Source organism: Amblyomma maculatum, chromosome 1 (assembly GCF_055883805.1).
Source record: "Amblyomma maculatum isolate TAMU_Amacu chromosome 1, ASM5588380v1, whole genome shotgun sequence".
NCBI classification, from domain to species: Eukaryota; Metazoa; Arthropoda; class Arachnida; order Ixodida; family Ixodidae; genus Amblyomma; species Amblyomma maculatum.
This window is the reverse complement of record NC_139344.1, coordinates 237,102,657-237,124,091: the sequence shown is the minus strand read 5'-3', so window position 1 is coordinate 237,124,091 and position 21,435 is coordinate 237,102,657. Positions and strand designations below refer to the sequence as shown.

At 46.0% G+C, this 21,435-nt stretch overlaps 2 pseudogenes; both read left to right on the top strand.

Moving 5' to 3' along the window:
- LOC146205967 (putative E3 ubiquitin-protein ligase HECTD2) overlaps positions 1-20,907 on the top strand; it is a 198,739-nt pseudogene extending 177,832 nt beyond the window's left edge.
- On the top strand, positions 790-16,936 carry LOC146205968 (putative E3 ubiquitin-protein ligase HECTD2; annotated as a pseudogene).
- Positions 20,908-21,435: the final 528 nt, after the last annotated feature.

The following is a 21,435-nucleotide window of genomic DNA, read 5'->3' as shown; positions in this document are numbered from 1 at the left end:
TGGGTGAGAGAAATAGCTCAAGTTACTGACATTCCAGTGAAAATTAAGAAGAAGAAATGGGCATGGGCAGGGCATGTAGTACTTAGAGAGGATAACCGATGGTCGCTTAAGGTAACAGACTGTATTCCAAGGGAAGGAAAGCGTAGCAGGGGGCGGCAGAAAGTTAGGTGGGCGGATGAGGTTAAACAGTTTGCAGGGGTCAAGTGGATGCAGCTAGCACAGAACCGGGTTAATTGGAGGAATATGGGAGAGTCCTTCGCCCTGCAGTGGGTATAGTCAGGCTGCTGATGATGATGATGATGATTTTTTTTGCTTTATAAGTTCTTGTTTGAAAGTGTTCGAGTTAAAAAAAATGTTGGTGCCCTAAATTTAGTGAATATGCACATAACAGTTTTTTAGACGAGTAGACGAATATAACCACGTTATAAATACTAATCAGAAATAGTCATAAACGCAATTATGGGACTTCATTTGTATTAATGATTTTTCGGGGGCGACTGTTATACATCTCACTGCATGCCTGTAAAGCGTGTTCCAACGCGTGCTTGCTTGCTCAAGGAGATGCTGACTTTACAACGCCTTTGAGAAGTGCTTTATGCATTTTGATCGATTTCGCACGAGTTGTTTCGAAATAGCGACTCCGATTACTTATGCCCGCCAAGTCAAGAAAGCTAAATAGTTCCCGCAAGAGATAACGAATAGAAATGAAGGGAAGGACGCGCAGTCAGAAAGTTGCATATGGTGTGCGGTAGCGGTCTCAATCTTGACCTACGGAGCTAGTCGGCGGAAATGGACGGTACATGACATGCAGAACAGTAACCGGCGAAAACGGATGCCCTCCAGCGATTTTGAAACCGTTAATGATTGAACGTAATAAAAACAGTGATAAAGATACGAACTAAGATATGGGTACTACATTGTGCGTTTTGTTTCTTGTGTATATATATGTTTATAAATACGATTTTCAGGAAGAGTCAACTTTCTAGAGGCGACAACTCTTGATGAAAGTGCAGAGAATTTAGGCTCAAATTCTAATATCTTGGGAAAGTGGGTTTGCACAAACTTTCCGTGGCTATGAGCTTGGTGTACTGCAGTTTCAGCTGTACATGTGGTGCCATCTAGGAGCCCCTGTGTCAAATGACATATGTTGAACCGTACATAAACCTGATCATAAAGAGTGAAATCACGAGCCGCGGTGACTCAGTGGATATATAAGACGCTCGGCTACTGAATCCGAGTGCACGGGTTTGAACCCGACCGGTTCGTATCCAATGCGATGTTCTTCTCTGGCTTGAAAGAACTGCAGGAGGTCATGGTCAGTCATTGGTCAGCCATAGGCGCCATTGCTATCTCTCTGTTGGGTGGCGAACTTGAAATATCTGCCGAGAAAACTCACGCATTGGAGCCGCTGTAGCGGATTCAGTTTGAATTACCCGCGCGATGCCACGTCATTGTGACCTCACAAAGCAGCGTAGCCAATCAGAGAGACGGCACAAGAGTTGGACGAGTCTTCGACGCTCTGACCTTCCGTATTATTGCTTTAGAACTAATATACGAAGAATATTTCAGTAGGGACGACACTAGTCGCATTCATTCCCAGGGTGGACACGAACGCAGGGAAAATGCATGCAGCCGGGAACATCTCAGGCAGAACCGTTTTCTTTGTGCTAATCTCGCAAACAAACAGCTGCATTCGTAGCAGTTGGATTGCTCTCAAACAAAAAAAGAAAAAAGAAAAAAAAGAAAACAGGCACTTTTATAGAGTTTTCGCAGTCATTCTTCGGATATCACCCAGACGTCTTAATGTCCTTCGAGCAATGTGGCAACGTAACGAGCGGTGCAACAGGAAGGCGCAAGTCGAAACATAAAACTTAAGGAACAGACACCATCGCACTGATATTTCCATTTGGTCGTCGTGGCATAATTTATTGACTGTTTTCAATGTTTCAGATGCTGCAAACAACAAGAAGAATCCTAACATTTTGAACTACACCGAATTCTACAACAGTGCCTTAGACCATATCGACCTGATGTCTGAGTACTACCGGTGACAGTCTCCCGGCAAGCACACCAAGTAAATTATTTTCGGCATTTTTACACATATAAATTTTGTTTCTTGATATCATTATATGCTACAGGTAGTTTTTGAGGTCCTTGGAAAACAAAGACGTTCTAGGTAGGGCGACATGGACAAAAAATAATAATAAACAGACATTAGGGGACACCTGTTGCTTTCAGATTTTACGCCTGAAAACATTCCGCACTTGTTACATAAAGGCCCAAATGCTGCTCTGTCAGAGAGGACAACTAATCAGTCTGTTCACTGTGGACAACGACAATACAGTGACCATGATCCGTGTGTTACCGGTGAAGCCAATAAGGAAAAGAAAATTATCTGTGGTTCGGGCTAACAATGTCCTCAGGCGTATAAATATTTTGGGCTTAATTAAGTTTTCGCGCGATGTAAGTGCGCTACAATTCCGCCTAACAGGTTCATACTTTCCTGTAGGTTGTTGTACTGCCGGTGCCCTTTTATTTTGAGCATCGTGGCCAAGAAATCCATCTTACAGCGAGATTCGGAACAGCAGATGATATTAAACGCAAGGGTAAGCACAATAATAGCTCTCGAACATCGTGTACTCGTTCACAGCGACAGCTGCACTAAATTATGGTAAAAACCGGTTAGGCCGCTTTAGACTATGCGCGCGGCGTTCTTTTCACGTTCCTCTCGCTAACGGTTCACGCACACTAAAATGAACGTGATTCTGCACGATTATGTATAGGTGGCGGCTCCTGATAGGCACGCTTCTTTTCTCTATCATTTTGCGACGTGGAGAAAGCCCACAGCGGGCTTTCTCCGCACATTTCTTGAATCACATCCGGTTAGGGAGGACGTTAGGCAGGTAGTCCTTGGAATCCGAGGAGGGAGAGGAGGCTGATCAGAGGGGCAGGAGGTAAAGCTATTGCCTTCACTTCGCCTTAGAAGAGGACAGAAAGCATGGAAGTTTTGAAGCGAAAGGTTCACTATGCTCGGTCGAGCCGGTCTTAGCGGGGAACTAAATTTGACCTTAAAGTGACCTTGACCTAATTAAACGTGGGTGCCCACGATTCCGTGGCGTCCATACAAAAGTATACTGCGCCTTCCTTTCTCCAAAACCTAGCTGAAACGGAGAGACAGCCCTCTGTCGTGCGATGTCCGTGCACATTAAAGACCCTCTGGTGGCCGAAATTACTCCGTAGGCAGGTATTCTTTGGAATTGGAGGAGGGAGAGGAGGCTGATCAGGGGGGCAGGAGTTAAAGCTATCGCCTTCACTTTGCCTTAGAAGAGGAAAGAAAGCATGGAAGTTTTGAAGCGAAAGGTTCACTATGCTCGGTAGAGCCAATCTTAGCGGGGAACTAAATTTGACCTTAAAGTGACCTTGTTCTAATTAAACGTGGGTGCCCACGATTCCGTGGCGTCCGTACAAAAGTATACTGCGCCTTCCTTTCTCCAAAACCTAGCTGAAACGGAGAGACAGCCCTCTGTTGTGCGATGTTCGCGCACATTAAAGGCCCTCTGGTGGCCGAAATTACTCCGTAGCGCTCCACAAGGAAACTCTTTCACTCTTTCCGCTTTCATTTCCATCTTCCTCCCTTCCTTCAAGTATGGCAGATACTGTCCTTCCTTATAAACCAATGTACAATTTACAAGAGAAAAAAAAAACACGAAAATATGACCTTGACCTGTTTATGTGTAGGTGTCCACTATTCCGTGGTGTCCATCTAAAAGTACAATTCGCCTTCCTTTCCCCACAACCTAAGAAAAATCATAAAATAAAAACCCGCGGATGGAAAAGGCGGTGTTACAGAGGCTATCGCTGCAACACTCACAGCTTTCGCTCTGTCACTAGGTTCAAGCCATGCTTTACCCTTACATTATTTATATATTTATTTTTGCAATACTTTTAACTCTGAATTGAATTTCATCCTCTACAGAGGAGCCTGCTGAACCGCGCACTTCACCACCAGGCGCCGGATATTGATGTGTTCTTTCTCAACCTGAACGTTCGAAGGTCTCATCTCGTGTCGGACTCCCTACACGAGGTGAGCAATCAACTAGTTGCTCAATGCAATCAATGGTACCTTTTTTTTTTTTTTTTTGAGCTTTCGACTGAACACCGTTCACAAAAAAATTGTATGATGCCAGAGAATAACTAGGAACAAAACCCAGCTTATCGCTTCTCAGATTGCCCGGAAACAGAGTGATCTGAAGAAAAAACTCAAAGTTACTTTCGTGGGCGAACCAGGGCTGGACATGGGAGGGCTCACAAAGGAGTGGTTTCTGCTGCTTCTCAGGCAGATATTCAGCCCTGACTACGGTGGGTGATATATGTGGCGATATGTTAACACGGAATTCACGCGATTAATTCATGCTGCTCACTTACCACCCATCGTTTCACTGATATTTGCAGGCATGTTCGTATACCACAACAAAGCAAGGTGCTACTGGTTCAGCACTACGCAGCTCGGGAAAATACGAGAGTACAACCTCATAGGCGTTATATCCTTTACTGTGCGCAAAGTAGGATGCGTTGTTGGGAAATTTGGTCGGTACCGAGTATCGCTTGATTGTTCATCTCGATTGTAGTGCTCTTCTCGTCTTGCCTGCCTTGCGAATATCCTTTCAGCGCAGTACACCTCGGTTACCTTTGTGCTGCACGGTACAGGCCTGCCTCATCACTAGCAATAAGCTCTCGTGAACTGTAGCGGACTACGTAGAGCGAATTTGTTGTATTCCTTAAATTTAGCACCTAATGGGGCTCGCCGTCTATAACTCAATCATTCTGGACCTCCACTTTCTTACGGCGTGCTACAAGAAACTGCTCAACCCTCCTGTCGTGCCGCACAACATTGAGAATTCGTACGTCGGGATCTGCAAGTTCACTACAGATGACCTGGCAGAAGTGATGCCGGTAAGGTAGATTCGGCCGGTCACAATTCTTCGTTCTTTTTTTTTTAAAGCTCAAGTTCTTTTTTAATTAAAAGAAAAAAAGAGGGGCAAGGAGTAGGCAGTGAGCCATTTTGGGGCTTGAAATTGCACATGCAACTTGGTCCTTACGCGACAAAATTATCTGCCAGCGTTCTCCCCTTCTATCGTGTCTCGCACACCCCAATTCCGTTATAAGTTCTAACTCTGTTCTTTCAGTTATAAGTCTGCGCTTGTACTGAATATATATGCTTAGAGCTCACGGCAGCCTTTCTGAATTGTTCAGTCGAGCAAACGAAATCCAACAAACTAAAACGACAAAATCGAAGTTTTAGCCTCCCGTCGAACACTGCTCTAGGTCTCGCAATAAAGGATGGCAGAGACATGACCGGCAAAACCCCAATGGTGAATAGCATATATTTGAGTATAATAGCAATGAAATTTAACGGAAAGATGCCAAGGGTAGAATAAAGGTTCACAGTGCAGGCGAATGACGATGGTAGTGATTTAATATCGCATAGACAGCGCTATGAATGCAGTTACCTCATCAAGGTTTTCCGCTTGCGATTTAAATCGAGCAGTCTGCAAACCATCTGACTATTTATGCACAACGTGAGGATAAAGTCGCATGGTTTGTTCCCGATGCGCAAAGTGGAATCCAGGGCGATGCATATAGAAGGGCATGTGGCTGAAAGAATGCTTCGTACGGTCAAGTGTTGGTGACAATGGCGTGGGCAAAAAAGGACAGACAGGCGTAGTAGCCCTGAAATCAAGCCTTTATTGGGCTGACTTGCGCCCGTAAAAGAACTATGCAACTCTGCGGCAGCGATAGCAGCAAACCTGCTCGCTAGTCGTTGAAGTACGAATACCCGTTGCACTCGTCAGTGCTCAATTCAAAGTCGTCGAAGAAACATCTGGATACGACCACCAAAGGTGGTTCGAACACCCTGGAAAAATGTGCAACAGGCGTGCGTTGTTGTAATCATTCCGGATACATCTCGGCCCATTTTGCGTGACACAGAGAATTAAAGATCCGAGTCTAACGCCACTTTGCGTAAACAAACAAAGAGCGCAAGATCGTTTCGTGCCCTACAATCACTGTGATGAGGCCGCATACTGTCGGCTGTTGCAAAACCAACAAAGAAAGGCTTCTATGGTTCGCGGCAGTATTTTCACCCAGAAGTTTTACTTATCGTTTTTCGACCAAGCCTGGTTATCAGCAGATGCTGCAACTTGTTCCACGTATCTTATACATTTGTGCACAAGCGCCTGCTAAGTGTGATGCAGTGTACCAGCTAACGACCAAAACCGTTATTTTTTCAGAGCAACATTCCGCCTCTACTCGAACTCAGCTGCTTCCTGTGCCTGTTCAGGAAAAATAGGCGCTAATCATCAAGTGGTCCCGTGGCATTGTATAGTATATTGGGTTAAAATACTGAAGTGACTTCGGCTATACAACAAAAGGGCACCGTAATTGAGGATCCGGGTAATTTCGACCACCCGGGGGTTGTTTGACAAGCACTGGCATCTCGCAGCATATGGCGTCTTGCGATTCATCCCCTCGAATCGCGGCCGCCTCGGTTATAGGACCGAACCCCCGCCTTCGGGATCAGCAGTAACCCTAGCGACTGAGCCATTAACGGCGGTGTCAATGGTGCGTTCTATATGAAGCTTGAAACATACCTAGTACAATAGAACTCATTTTATAAACCAGGAGATACAATGGTTTCCGGTCCTGAAAAGGGAAAAAAGCCGCGCTCCGCCGAGAGCAAGGCGACGAAGAAAAAAATGAGGAAAGCTCGCACTCTCGTGATACCGCGCGACACGTTCGCTCACGAACTGAGCTCGGCGTCTGCCACGTAGCCAACAAGAAGCGCCCGCTAAATATTCGTTAGGGCTCATTCAAAGGCTTGCGTTTCATCTTCAGCCATCCGACACCGAACGAAGTCCTCACTCCACCGCCAATTCTCGTTCAGGTCAGTGAAGTCACGCTTCTCTACCTCCTTCAACGGAAACTGGACGCAGGTGGCTTCCGGAAAGGACTTCGACTGCAGGTATAGCGCAACAGTTCTTCCATCTGGAACCAAACGCAGCGATCCAGTTCGAAGTTCCAGCCGCTACAAGGGGAGCGTCGCTTCTCTATAGGAGGCTGCTGTTCTCTTCCGTATTTTGGTGGCGCAGCACTGGTCGCACAATTCTGAGATGAAAGCACGTTCGCCTTGGAACCACTTCCTTGAGCTGGCCGCCTACATCGAGACACTCTTCCTCAAAACAACGGAAGAAGGAGTTTCCTTTCCCTTTGGTGAGCTCAAGCGCATGCGGGAGTCTGTCCAGACCCAGGCACTCAATCGTGATATTGCTAAAGATTGCGACCTTGAAGCGCCCAACATAAGCCAATCGCCATCTGGCCTCGGTGGCGTCAAGCAATACGAGGAAGAACTTGGCGACCAGTTACTATACGTCTTCCAGGGGGCCTACTATGTTGATGCATCGTTGGTGCTAGCATCATCTAGCCACAATGGCATCAAGAAACAAGAAATACTTGGCAGCGAGTTCCAAGAAGTCTTCAAAAAGGGTCGTCCTGATGTTGCACCACATGTGCTTCTTTCATCTTGCCGGAGTGGCTTCAAAGAAGTCGACGTATTTCGTGACGAACTTACAGCACTCTTCAAGAAGGGTCATCCTGCTGATGAACCGCATGCTCTACTGCAATATGTCCACGGTGGAGTCAAAGAAGGAGTCCATGGCGGCGAGCTTCCAGCCGTTTTCAAGACAGGCCATACCGTTGATGCAGCGCGTGCGCTTCTGTCATCTGGCAGCGGCGGCGTCAATGAAGAGGGAGTACATGGCGGCGAGCTTCTCGCCTTCAGCAAGGGTCGCCCTGTTGATACACTGTGTGCGCTTCTACCACGTGACCGCGGTGCCGTCAATGAAGAGGAAGTTCATAACGCCCAGCTTCCAGCCTTCCGCCAGGGTCGCCCTGTTGATGCACCGCGCGCGCTGCTGCCACTTGGCCTTGGTGGCGTCAATGAAGAGGGAGTGCATGGCTGCGAGCTTCCAGCCTTCTTCAGCAAGGGTCGCCTTCTTGATGCACCGCATGCGCTTCTGACACCTGGCCGCGATGGCATTCATGAAGAGGGGGTGCATGGCGGCGAGCTACCAGCCTTCTTCAGCAAGGGTCGCCCTGTTGATGCACCGCGTGCGCTTCTGCTACCGGGCCGCGGTGGCGTCCATGAAGAGGGAGTGCATGGCGCGGAGCTTGCAGCCTTCTTCAGTAAGGATCACCTTGTTGATGCACCGCGTGCGCTTCTGCTACCAGGTCGCAGTGGCGTCCATGAAGAGGGAGTGCATGGTGCGGAGCTTCCAGCCTTCTTCAGCAAGTGCCGTCCTGTTGATGCACCACGTGCGCTTCTGCCACCTGGCCGCGGTGGCGTCCATCATGGCGGCGAGCTTCCAGTCATCTTCAAGACAGGTCATGCTGTCGATGCACCGCGCGCGCTTCTGCCATCTGGCCGCGGTGGCGTTAATGATGAGGAAGTGCTTACCGCCAAGTTTCCAGCCTTCCTCAGCAAGGTTCGCCTTGTTGATGCATCGCGTGCGCTTCTGCCACCTGGTCGTGGTGACGTCCATGAAGAGGGAGTGCATGGCGCGGAGCTTCCAGCCTTGTTCAGCAAGGGTAGCCCTGTTGATGCACTGCGTGCGCTTCTGCCACCTGGAAGTGGAGGCGTCCGTGAAGAGGGAGTACATGCCGCCGAGCTTCCAGCCTTCTTCAGCAAGGGTCGCCCTGTTGATGCACCGCGTGCGCTTTTGCCATCTGACCGCGGTGACGTCAATGAAAAAGTATATGATGGCGACCTTCCAGTCGTCTTCAAGACAGGTCATGCTGTTGATGCACCGCGTGCGCTTCTGCCACCTTGCCGCAGTGTAGTCAATGAAGAGGAAGCACATAGCGTCGAGCTTCCAGCCTTCTTCAACAAGGGTTGCCCTGTTGATGCACCGCGTGCGCGTTTGCCATCTGACCGCGGTGGCATCAATGAGAAGGTATATGATGGCGAGCTTCCAGTCGTCTTCAAGGCAGGCCATGCTGTTGATGCACCGCGTGCGCGTCTGCCATCTTGCCGCAGTGTCGTCAATGAAGAGGAAGTACATGCCGTCAAACTTCCCGCCTTCTTCAGCAAGAGTCACCCTGTTGATGCACCGCGTGCGCTTTTGCCATCTGACCGCGGTGATATCAATGAAGAAGTATATTATGGCGAGCTTCCAGTCGTTTTCAAGACATTCCATGCTGTTGATGCACCGCGTGCGCTTCTGCCACCTGGCCGCGGGGGCATCAATGAAGAGGAAGTACATGGCGGCGAGCTTCCAGTCGTCCTCAAAACAGGCCATGCTGTTGATGCACCGCGTGCGCTTCTGCCACCTTGCCGCAGTGTAGTCAATGAAGAGGAAGTACATGCCGTCAAACTTCCTTCTTCAGCAAGAGTCGCCCTGTTGATGCACCGCGTGCGTTTTTGCCATCTGACCGCGGTGACGTCAATGAAGAGGTATATGATGGCGAGCTTCCAGTCATCTTCAAGACAGGCCATGCTGTTTATGCACCGCGTGCGCTTCTTCCACCTGGCCGCGGGGGCATCAATGAAGAGGAAGTACATGGCGGCGAGCTTCCAGTCGTCCTCAAAACAGGCCATGCTGTTGATGCACCGCGTGCGCTTCTGCCACCTTGCCGCAGTGTAGTCAATGAAGAGGAAGTACATGCCGTCAAACTTCCTTCTTCAGCAAGAGTCGCCCTGTTGATGCACCGCGTGCGTTTTTGCCATCTGACCGCGGTGACGTCAATGAAGAGGTATATGATGGCGAGCTTCCAGTCATCTTCAAGACAGGCCATGCTGTTGATGCACCGCGTGCGCTTCTGCCACCTGGCCGCGGGGGCATCAATGAAGAGGAAGCACATAGCGTCGAGCTTCCAGCCTTCTTCAACAAGGGTCGCCCTGTTGATGCACCGCGTGCGCTTTTGCTATCTAGGCGCGGCGGCGTCAATGAAGAGGGAGTGCATGGCGGCGAGCTTCCAGCCATCTTCAAGACAAGTCATTCTGTTGATGCGCCGCATGCGCTCCCGTCATCTGGCCATGGTGACGTCATTGAGAGGCAGTACATGGTGGCGGGCTTCCAGCCTTCTCGAAAAGGGTGATCCTGTTGATGCACCGTGTGCGCTCCCGCCATCTGGCCGCGGCAGTCTCAAAGGAGACCAGGAATAACTTGACGACCAGCCGTTGAATGCTCCACTGAATGATCGTCCTTTGATAATTCGACTCCATTTCCACAATTTCAAGAAATGTCTGCTTGGAGGAATACAAGGAGGAACTTGGTGATAACTTTTTGACTATTTTGTGCATAATCAATATTCGACGTACCGAGTGTGCTTATATCAACATGGTGTCGATTACATCATTGGAAGAGAATAGAAACTTCAGCTGCTACCGTCTTCATCCGACAGTCAGATGCCACAGTTGCTGACTGCCAGTGAGACATCTCAGTACAGTAAGGGTGCCGGCCTGATGCCTGCCAGCAGTAAAGCCAATATTTATCAAGAGCTTTGATGTCTGAAAGCTACATAGAGCGCCATATTTTTTCGATGTCGTTGATAGCTACTGACATTGGTCTTGGATTTGACAAGCCACATCTAGTGCATGGCTATGTGTGTGAACTGAGGAACTCTTCCTGGCTACCTCCTATAGGACAGGCAGCTTTTGAATATTTAAAAGGACCCCGCCAACATGTTATCGATAATTTGTGTTGTATTCAAAAACTCTGAGAACAGCGTTCGAAAGGATAGATGGTGGAACGCATAATAAATACCAATTTCACGGAATTTGCTCTTGTGTTTTTATTTTCTTGTTTCGTGGTAGAAATTTTGAGACCGTCTCGTAATGAATGGCTTTTTATTTCACCCCAGACTAAGACGATATTTCATTTTATTGTCAGTCGCCTCTATATTGACTTGCCATACAATATTAACTTTTGTTAACCTTAAGGTTGCATAAATATTCGGCTATTTGCGTTTCTGTGTATCGTTTCCAGAAACAACGTTCTTTTTGTGGAGATAATTCGCTAGCTGCTGAACACTTAACTGCTTGCTGTGCCGAGGGAAAAGCACTATTTTTTCCCTTCAGTTCAGGGTTTCAGTTTTCAATGAGCCATACGTTTTAGTCCAAACCAGCTACAAGCTCAGTCGATGTCGTTCTAGATTAAGTTTCAAAGGTGTATTCTTGTCTGGTAACAGTATGCTCTCTCGCAAACAGCATACAAGAAATGCGGCTACTTCGAACGGGCAGCCTTGATTATTTTTGTCTCAAGCGAAGACCAAAGGGTTGGTTTCCGACCCGTCTATTTTGGCTCTGGCGGCGCACACGAAGTTACGCATCTCAAAAGAGGAAAGAAAATGTTTGAATTCATCTCGCTGATATTTTGTTTTTCACTGTGAAGAAGCTTCTCAAGTATTGTCTATATCCTTTACCACGTCGCGATTGCTTAGTGGTATAGGTCGCCTTACTACTGAGCCGGGAAGCCGGGTTTAACCATGTCAGAGCCAGCCGCTTTTCAATAGAGGCAGAACGTCAGACAGTAATGTTGATGAAATGGAGCTGGCTCGAAGTCTTATTCAGTGGAGTGGAGAAAAAGGGACAGGGAGGTCACAATTGGACGTTTATGCCTGCCTCACGTGCAAACTCCCAGAGGGATAGCAGCTTGAGTCGCGCCCGTGCGTCGTTGCTCGGTGTAGTCCCAGCATTGAACGTGGTGAAATGGCTTGGAAGCTATTTTCTTTTGATAACCAGGGCAGTCCTACAACAAGTGTTTTTTGGGCGAAATGTAGGACACTTGTGTACTGTACGATATCAGTTTACGTTAGAGAACCTCAGCTGGTCGAATTTACCTGAAGCTTTCCCCTGATACGGCGTCCCTCATAGCCAGAGTTGCACCCCGTCATGGTGGCGCAGTGGTTATAGGGCGCTCGACTACTATGCCCAAGGATGCGGGGTTGAATCCCGGCCGCGGTGGCCGCTTTTTTATGGAAGGGGGAAAAAAGGCGCCCGTCTGCTGTGCGAAGTCTGTCTGTGCACGTTAAAGAACCCCAGGTGGTCGAAATTTCCGGACTCCTCCACTACGGCGTCTCTCATAGCCTGAGTCGCTATACGTTAAATATCATAAACGAACTAAACCGATCAATCTTAGACAGGGATGCTGTGGGTCGTCGTTAAACCCCATGAACCGAAGTAAACTATACCGTAAAAAAGCAAGCAAAGTGGCTCGAAGACTTTGCACCAAAAGGCGCACATAGTTATAAGTAACTAGGTATAAAGTCATGCGTCATGCCATTAAATCGAGGTGTTATATAGTTTATCTGCGCCTTCGGACAGAGTGTGCCATATGCCTGAACAATGTTCCAAGTCTCGAAATTTCCTTGTCAATGAAGGAAAAACAAAACGCAAATAAAAGATCAAACGTGCACGCGCACTTCAGAGGACAAGACAGATCAGCTTAGGAGCTTGCCGGGCCTTCTTCGCAGTGGCTACAGGAAGAGTGTAGGTTTCATCGACATCAAACAATGGCCTCTTTTTCTAAAGCAGGAATACATTCGACGGGTACATTTCTATCTTCTTTTGTCCTTCCGTTCGTCCGTCCGTCTACACAGGGAGGAAATAACTATTTTAAATGGACGAAGTAGATTCAGGTAAAGGTCTACAGTCTACGAATCGACGCCAAATTTCTCACGCATATGTTCCCGTAACCAGAGGAAAGTAAATGAGCTGAAAAGGGGGAAATTCTGTTGGGTGGCTTGGGAATTCTAAAACCATCGGATTGCGAGATGGGCACACTGCCCATACAGCTCGAAGGTTCAAACTGAAAAGCGTTTGAGATCGCTGCGGTCACCTGCATTACACGAATACGGAAGCACGTCGCGCGTTGCTAGGCTGCGCCATAGCAACCGCGTCTTATGTATCTCATATACTGATTACGTAGTTTTGGACCTCTTTTTCCCTTATGTATGCTTTAATTATACTTCCTTTGATTAATTAACACGATTTAAACATTTTCTGACCACTTTCACTCGTTATTCAGCTCTTTCATGTCCAAACACGTCCATTTTCGGGTTTATGACATCGCACACTGACGCCAAATCCGACGTCGACATAATTACGTCACTATTACGACGTCTTCATAGGTAACGTGGCAGGAAGTGAGATACCACGTGATCACTTTGGACGTCGAAATCAACCCTTTTGACTATTTCTACGTATAATTGACTGCATTGGCTTTAATTAATTAACCAATGACTCCGCAAGCACCAAATTTTTTCTCTGGCGACATTTTTCAATCCTCTATAGACTACAACCATTCGCTTTTCCTATCTCCTGTCACTTTGGCCTAATCCTGCCGACAAAGTTCTGGTGACAAACTTTTCAAACATAGCTACTTAATGCTTACACATTAATAAAGATAGGTCTAATGAACATGCGATGTGAACGGATGGGACACAGTACTACAAATACGGTCAGCTCTTAAGCAAACATTTATTTAAAAAAGGTGACATAGGAGAAAAAAGTTTTATCATTTAATGAATGCTTTATTTCCTCTCGGTATGACCAGAAATAGGGTTCTTGAAAACCTTTTTTAAATAACTTTTAAATAAATAACTAAGAAATCACTATAAAGGGTGCTTTTCTTTTTAGTGCGTTCTCAGTTGCTTTCGAGAACGCCCTCGTAGCCTCCTTCCTCGTGCGTGTTCTTTTGTGCGCTAGCATGTGCTTGCAATGGCCGCGTTCGTTTTCTTTGTGGTTGCTTTTGAGCGTCTGGTTGGCTCGTCACTTGCACAAAATGTCTGCAAGTATGTCTATACGTATGCTATAACATCTTCGATGCTTGCATCTATCAGACGAGCTTCGCCTAGAACACGGGTCACGAATGCATAGTAAAAGATGTAAGAAAGAAATGCGTGAGCTCAGACGCCGATAATAGTTGAGGGGTATATGCGGTACACGCTACGTCATCTCGGTTGCCATGTGGGTGCGGTATAATTAAAAGAAGGAACAAATGCTTCTTTAGTGGCATTTGTCTCTGTGCTTTCCTTGCGTATTTGAATGGCATCAGAACTTTGAACAACACGCATGTGTTCTGCAATGAGATAACCTAGCTGGAGGATGAATTTGAGGGCACCTTTTTTTTTTTTCTATGCGCTATTTTGTACTGCACTCTTTTAACTCTGGTGGCCGTTCACGGGCGACATGAGCGCAACACCCCGTAGTAGCCATGCAACACAAGCGCAAGGAGCCATTCCTCTCATCGTGGCGTGATTCATTCATGCTGAATGATGGACTATTTTGTAAAAAAATATCCGGCTGGATCGTGTTATCAATCAGCAACGAAGAATGCCAAAAAACTGTCATTAACGCGTCCCTGTCAAAAATACTTGATGGCAATTGCTTGAGCTTATGGGCACATTCAGATTGTTTGTGTAACCCAATAAACTGTGGATCATGAGTCTCATAGATATTTGAGGTATCCTACACGCCCGAAATTGGGAATGTATAGGTTAGGTTGCCGGTTACCTTCCTCTCCAGAGCAAGAGGCAAAGATGAAGAGATATGGCAACCGAAGGGCAGCCGCAAGAGTGACAGTGTGCAAGACTTACAAATAATTACAACTTTCTTCAATTCGAGGTGCAACATCTTTATTTTCAACGGAAAACGACAAAATCAGCTTTACCAGAATTATAAAGCAGACCTCAATAAATACTGCCTTGAAACCGACTGCCAAAGAAATGAGTTATAAAGGTTACACAGAGATAAATTCTAAAGCAAATATTTGCCTCTTACACCAGCATTTTCCTTTTCTGAGGAAGTATAGCATTCAATTTTTCGTCTATCCAGGGCAATACATTTTTTCTTCCTTGCCGCAGAGTGCATATGGCGTAATAATGGCGACTAGATGACGTGTAAGCAACCGCTTAGTTCTTTTAATACTCCTCAGTAGAGATGCTTCGGAGAGACCGTTTTCTTTCGAGGTCGTCCTCTGATAAGAAACTCTTTTATCGCAGGCAGTGGCACACACACAGAGTTCGAATGCCGACAACAGGCAGCCTAGGCAGGGTGGTTCTCTTTTAATGTGTTTCTTGCATATAGGTCTATTTATGACAACGAGAAAGCACCAGGACTGACCGCGGAAGTGCTGTGCACTTTAAATACCTACTGCTGTTAATTGTACTCGATAAAACATTTTGAAAATGACCAAACGTGTCCTTGCTCAAATCAGGCAACTCTCATGCCTATTATTCTGGCGCGTGGGCAATTATTCACAAAATTTATATGACCAAAGCGCATGTGCCCTTGACTGGCCGCTGCACGAGTGCTGACCAACAAAGAAAATGTAACTAAAAAGGCCCCGGTCAATCATGGTTTGCGCTTACGCAGATGTTTTGTTAACATCGCCCCAGTTTTTGTTGCCGTAATGGATATTTGGTTATATTTGCGCATGACTCATATGCCACATGACCTTACGAGAAGAAAAAAGCTATTTCTGTGCACGCCTTCATCTCTTTCACTTTTTGCGTCCAGGACGTCGCTGTGGGTTTGAACGAGCTGCTGGCATACGAAGGCAATGTTGAAGAGGACTTCTGTATGAATTTTCAGGTAGTGAAAGCTCCAGAAAACTAGCATTTTCATAGTTTTTCCTCGCTCTTGCATCTTTTGCGTTCGCTTTAACATTGCAGGCTCGACTGTTTCTTTTTTTCTCATGAAAGGTATCCGTCGAAGAGTTTGGAGAAGTAAAAACTCACACACTCAAGTACGGCGGTGAGGACATTCCAGTTACAAGCGAAAATAGAGCAGGTGAGCAATCCATCGTCCACAAAATTGTTAAGAGAGAGAAAGAGAGAGAGAAAGAGAGAGAATCTATGAGGGCAGCTAATCACTGTTGGGAATTCGACGGCATCAGAAGCTGATACCTTTACTTCGAATTTGTTCCCCACCGCTGGCAAAAAACGAGTGACACGCACCTGGAGGTACCGCTCCTTTTATACCTTTCCACTGCTTTTCCATCACTTTTTCCACTCAATATTTTTTAAGTGAACTGTCATTTTTGCCGCAATTATTGGGTTTCCCACTTTTTTTTTTTTTTCTGCGATCTTTTGACAGTTGTGCGACCAGCGCCATATTATTTCTTAGTGGAGCTCCTGCTTGCAATGAACGCCAATGCAATAGAATTACTGCTTGTAATGGAGGCCACGTGAGGCGCTTTCAATTTTTTGTTAAACGTTAAGCATTTAGCAACGCACTGAGGCATGGTAAGAGCGCAATGATGTCAGCATTGAGGACTGGCAAACGAATGTTTGACCGTCCTCGGTCTGCTCATTCTGGTCTTTGTGTCGCCATGCTAGTACTTCGTCTCATTGTGGCGAAAGATACCAACAGGCCCAGCTGTCTGCATTAAGTGATATACACATCACAAACTACCACTAGACGTAAGAAACCATGTCATAACGTGCTTATAGATTTGAAGAGAGAAAAGGAAATCAGCTAACGTACATTTGAATGAAGTGGTACACAAACGCACCTTCGAGCGCAGGAAAATTATTGGTGTATAAACGGCAGCACGATTTGCCTCTTCTTGCGCAGAATACGTAGACCTGTACGTGGACTTGGTCCTCAACAAGGCCATCGCTCAGCCATTTAAAGCCTTCTATCTGGGATTCCACAGCGTTTGCGCTTCGAATGCGCTCATGGTAAGTAACACAACGAAAGAGAAAAATATATTATCTCAAAGGTAACGATTCGTGGTTGCGTTGCTTTGAACGGCAGATGCTTCGCCCTGAAGAAGTGGAAATGCTCGTCTGCGGCTGTCCGAAACTGGATCTGGACGCACTACGAAAAGTCACCGTGTACGACAGCTTTGAAGAAGATGAACCAATTATCAGGTAACAACTTCTTCTGAGTTTGTGGGCAAGGACATTATGAAAAGAGATCTAAAAGCATCAGCCCTTGATCACCTAAATTGTTGTTTGCATCTGCGCGCGAATTAACTTGGAGCAATTAATTAGCGACAATTTACGGCTGCTCTTTGTCTCTTGTACTTGCTATCTGCCAAACGTGCAAGACGAGCAAGCCCTGTCAATGCTGCGATAGTGCTTACTGTGTAGACCATTTTGATTGGCCTCCACCTCATACTAGAGAACCTACTCAGTACGTCTAGCAAGCTGTGACAAGTTCGCAGACAAATGCAGCCAATACGTTCCAGAGCGAGGCCCACAGTACAGGCGCGGATTGACGTGGTGAAGCCTCTATTATCCGCAGGGTCCTTCGCAGAGCCTCAACTCGCAATACGACATAACAGCGATTATACACATACTCTCGTTTGTTCCAGAGAGAGACTCAGTATTACAGGTTGGATAGAGGACATCTCAAAATACTGCGACGGCTCGCGGCCTGAGCAGTGACCTACAAGGTCAGAGAAGCAGCGCTCTGACGTCGCACTTGAAGCGCGTTCGTGCAGCCTTCCACAAATATATTACCACTCAGTGCGACGAGCTATCGCCACAGCTGACGTCACACTCTTTGCGCTGATTTGTGGAAGATTAAACCTACATAATTGTGATCTATACAGGTTGTCCATCAGTGGCGAGGCATCGATAAGCAATGGAAGCTCGGCTACTGCATCACCATTCTTGCTATGATGAAATAAAGCCTTCCCTGTGCTCCGGCCCGCTATGCTGCTGTCAGCTGGAGCACACGTTGTTTTGCGTTTGAAGAAAAAGATAAATAATTGATGAGAAAGAAAAAGGGGAAATAATGTTTCAAGGGAAATACAGTGGAGATAAATGAGTGAAAAGTGGCAGCGGCTTAACCATGCTTGAACGCAGTTAGCTCAGTTTTGCATGACTTTCGGGGTGTTAAGCGTGTGATTTTGGATGCTACTCATCGAAACCTTTTCAGCGATATGGCTTGACGTGGTGACGTAAAGTTAGATTATAATTTACAATAAACTAATTATCGGTAATTAGTCAAGACCCGCAGTTGTTCTGTTTAATTTTTACTCGATGTAAGCTATCCAACAATATATGACTTGAGTCTGTAGCATAAAGTTAAACTTTCATCACAATGAAATAATTAATTTAATTACGGCACGTAATTGACGAAGCGATCAGTTAGCCATGTGGTCATATAATAGCTAAGAACAGTACTACGGCATTTATGACTTGTTATTTTCATGAAGTGCATACCTTTTTATTGTCATCCATAATGTACGTACAGTGCAATAAATGACTATGTGTGCACTGATTAAGAATTATTTGAGCTTAATAATCGGTCCACATTTTTTCGTCGGCATTTGAAGCCGGACGAAACAATATGTGCCGCGCTATATTAGACAATGTGCAGGAAACTAGCAATAGTGTGGCTCTTTCTTAAAAAAGTTTTCCTATCAAGCAGTGTTCAAACGAAGGGCTTTTCTATATTTATGATCTCGCAAACGGAGACATGCTGTAATTTTGATTTAGCAGTGCTTCAAAATGTTCTAACACCTTCAGTGCTACGCTCTGTGAGGTTTCAGGTATCCATAAACAGCTACACTCCGTTGATGGAAACGAATACATCTTGTGTATACTTTTTTTTTTCTTCGCAAACACCACGTCCGTACCACGTCCGGACGGCGGACGTGGTTCTTCGTACCACGTCCGCCGCTATGGTTGAGGGTGGCGCTGGTGAACACTCTCAAGGTTCGTATACAGACAACATAAATACCCAAGCAAGTTGTAGGGGGGACAGCGGCCGATGTAGCTCAGTTGGAAGAGCACCGGACGCTATATTCGGAAGTCGTGGATTCGGTTCCCACCATCGGCACGTTGTTTTTTCTTCTACTTTGTGTTTAATTATCTTTCCCCTAAACAGATTACATCACTAATTTCTGTGATTATCCAAGTAAACATTAAAAAAAATACATAAAGTACCATCCCCAACGCTTTCCTTGGCCTCGCCGACTGTTGGCTTCTTTCCTTCATGCATTATAACGAGTACCCTCATTTCCCCTTAATTGATCTGCTTGTAGCTTACGGGGGTCTCGGTTCTGGCAGTCTTGAAGCCATAGGTAGCGTAAGAGGGTTCTAGCAAAGCTTTCGCCCTCGCTCTTGATCACGTTCTACGTGACGCTGGCGGTAATAAAGGACGTACCACGTCCGCCGCTATGGTTGAGGGTGGCGCTGGTGAACACTCTCAAGGTTCGTATACAGACAACATAAATACCCAAGCAAGTAGCAGGAGGGACAGCGGCCGATGTAGCTCAGTTGGAAGAGCACCGGACGCGATATTCGGAGGTCGTGGGTTCGGTTCCCACCATCGGCACGTTGTTTTTTCTTCTACTTTGTGCTTAATTATCTTTCCCCTAAACACATTACATTACTAATTTCTGTGATTATCCAAGTAAACATTAAAAAAGTACATAAAGTACCATCCCCAACGTTTTCCTTGGCCTCGCCGACTGTTGGCTTCTTTCCTTCATGCATTATAACGAGTACCCTCATTTCCCCTTAATTGATCTGCTTGTCACATTTAACAAGAAGAGACAATTACGCAACGATGAGATCACAAAAACTGTCACAAATGTGTAAGTTTACCCCTGATCCTAATGTTAAACATGTTCGCCGGTCGTAATCAACCAATAGAAGCGGGGATAATTGGTCGGTTTGGGACTGATTTGCGACTGTTTTTGTGATGTGATCATTGCTTAATTCGGCCCAAATATGTATTATGCGGGTGCCGCATGACAATGCGCTTCTGGTGTCGAGACTGACACATTGTGCTGGTCTCGACAACAAAAGCGCATCGTAAGAGTGGCGCCCACATGCAATGCAGCAGGGTTCGGAATTTGAAGGGGGATCTCTTGCTTTTGCTCACTTAAGTATTTTCCATTTTCGTAGAATCTTTAAAATTTTCTTCGATATAGTGCGCGATTCAACGAAATGAAGAAACAACACACCTCTGTGAAAAACCATGGACGGTGTTACAACTGGATTCGTAGTTGTTGAATAGTCCTATGTGTATAGCACATGCTGGCTACTCCTCCTTCCCCACCGCTCACAATCTGTCAGTTTTCAGGACTTGTGTGTTATGGAGATGCATTCAGCTTGCATACTAATTTTGCCATCAGGATGCTTCAAGCACATGCTCTATTGGAAAATTTCGCTTGCATTTCAGTGCGAAGGGACTAATCCGGCAGTGCAGAGCGTAGGAAAAAAAATCGTATAACGTTTGTATAACCTCTCAGACACGCTCAGACAAGCAGACAGATGAGCTGGAGCAAATCAAACTGTAACTTGAATTTTTAAAATTTAAAAGAGATTCATTCATTCATTCATTCATTCACCTCGGCGTTGCCTTCAGAGTATTTCAATAATCTGAGGTGACCAGTATGTTTCACAGTCAAAGCATCAGCTGGTTTGTATTCCTGAAGTTGAAGTTTCAACCGTCTTTAAATATTTGCTCTTGCTTCCCGGGTTCTCGCTTATTTTCCAGGCTAAAAAGAACACAAACACTAACTGCAATTCAGAAACGCCATTTTCGGATCCATCCCAGCGAAATAATTATATTGTAGCAATCACTGCTCCCAGCCTTTATCGATATATGCAGGCCTGTCCTCCACATCCCCTGTCTAATCTAAAAGCGCACGCACAAAGTAGTAGGCATGCATCACTATTTTCGCTGAGTGTTCTCGTTCCTTCATATTCAGATTCACTCATATTCAGCCAAAGCTAAAGGTTTTCTCTGTATGCTTGTGCAGGTTACCCGTGTCTCACACCTGCTTTAATCAGCTGGTGCTGCCCAAGTACAAAAGCAAGGACATCCTGCGAGAGAAGCTCACCATCGCGAACTCCAATGCCGAAGGCTTTGGCCTCGAGTAGGACACAGACCAGTTATCAGAAGCCGACAGGAATGGGGCCTTAAAATGTTTTTCCACTTGTAAACAGTCCACACTGATTTTACACTGGGGCCGCGCAAGAATGTATAGCATTGTACTGGGCACTGACAAGTTCGCCGCAGTGTCTTGGTGCAGAAGTCTCTCTTACACCGCCCTTCGAAGATGACCTAGAATGCTTTTGAGTGTTTTTAATTTCATTTTTATCAATTGCAATACCACAAATGTCCAGATATTCAAAGCGCGCAGTGTTTGAGCGTCTCTGTTGGAGTTGAAAGAATATGCTCTTTTATATCCGACGAGGGGACCTTGTAAATGTCAAGTATCACCTATCAAATGAATGTGCTCTTTGATATCCACGGCTACGGAAAGCGGCAACTGATATAATTCGAAGAACAAGTGACGTCTTCTGAAGAAAATACGGAACGCTCTCACGTGGGAGACAGTGATTCTTACGTGAATACAATAATAAAAGATGTATTTGGTATACACACAAGCGCAAATATTATTTCAA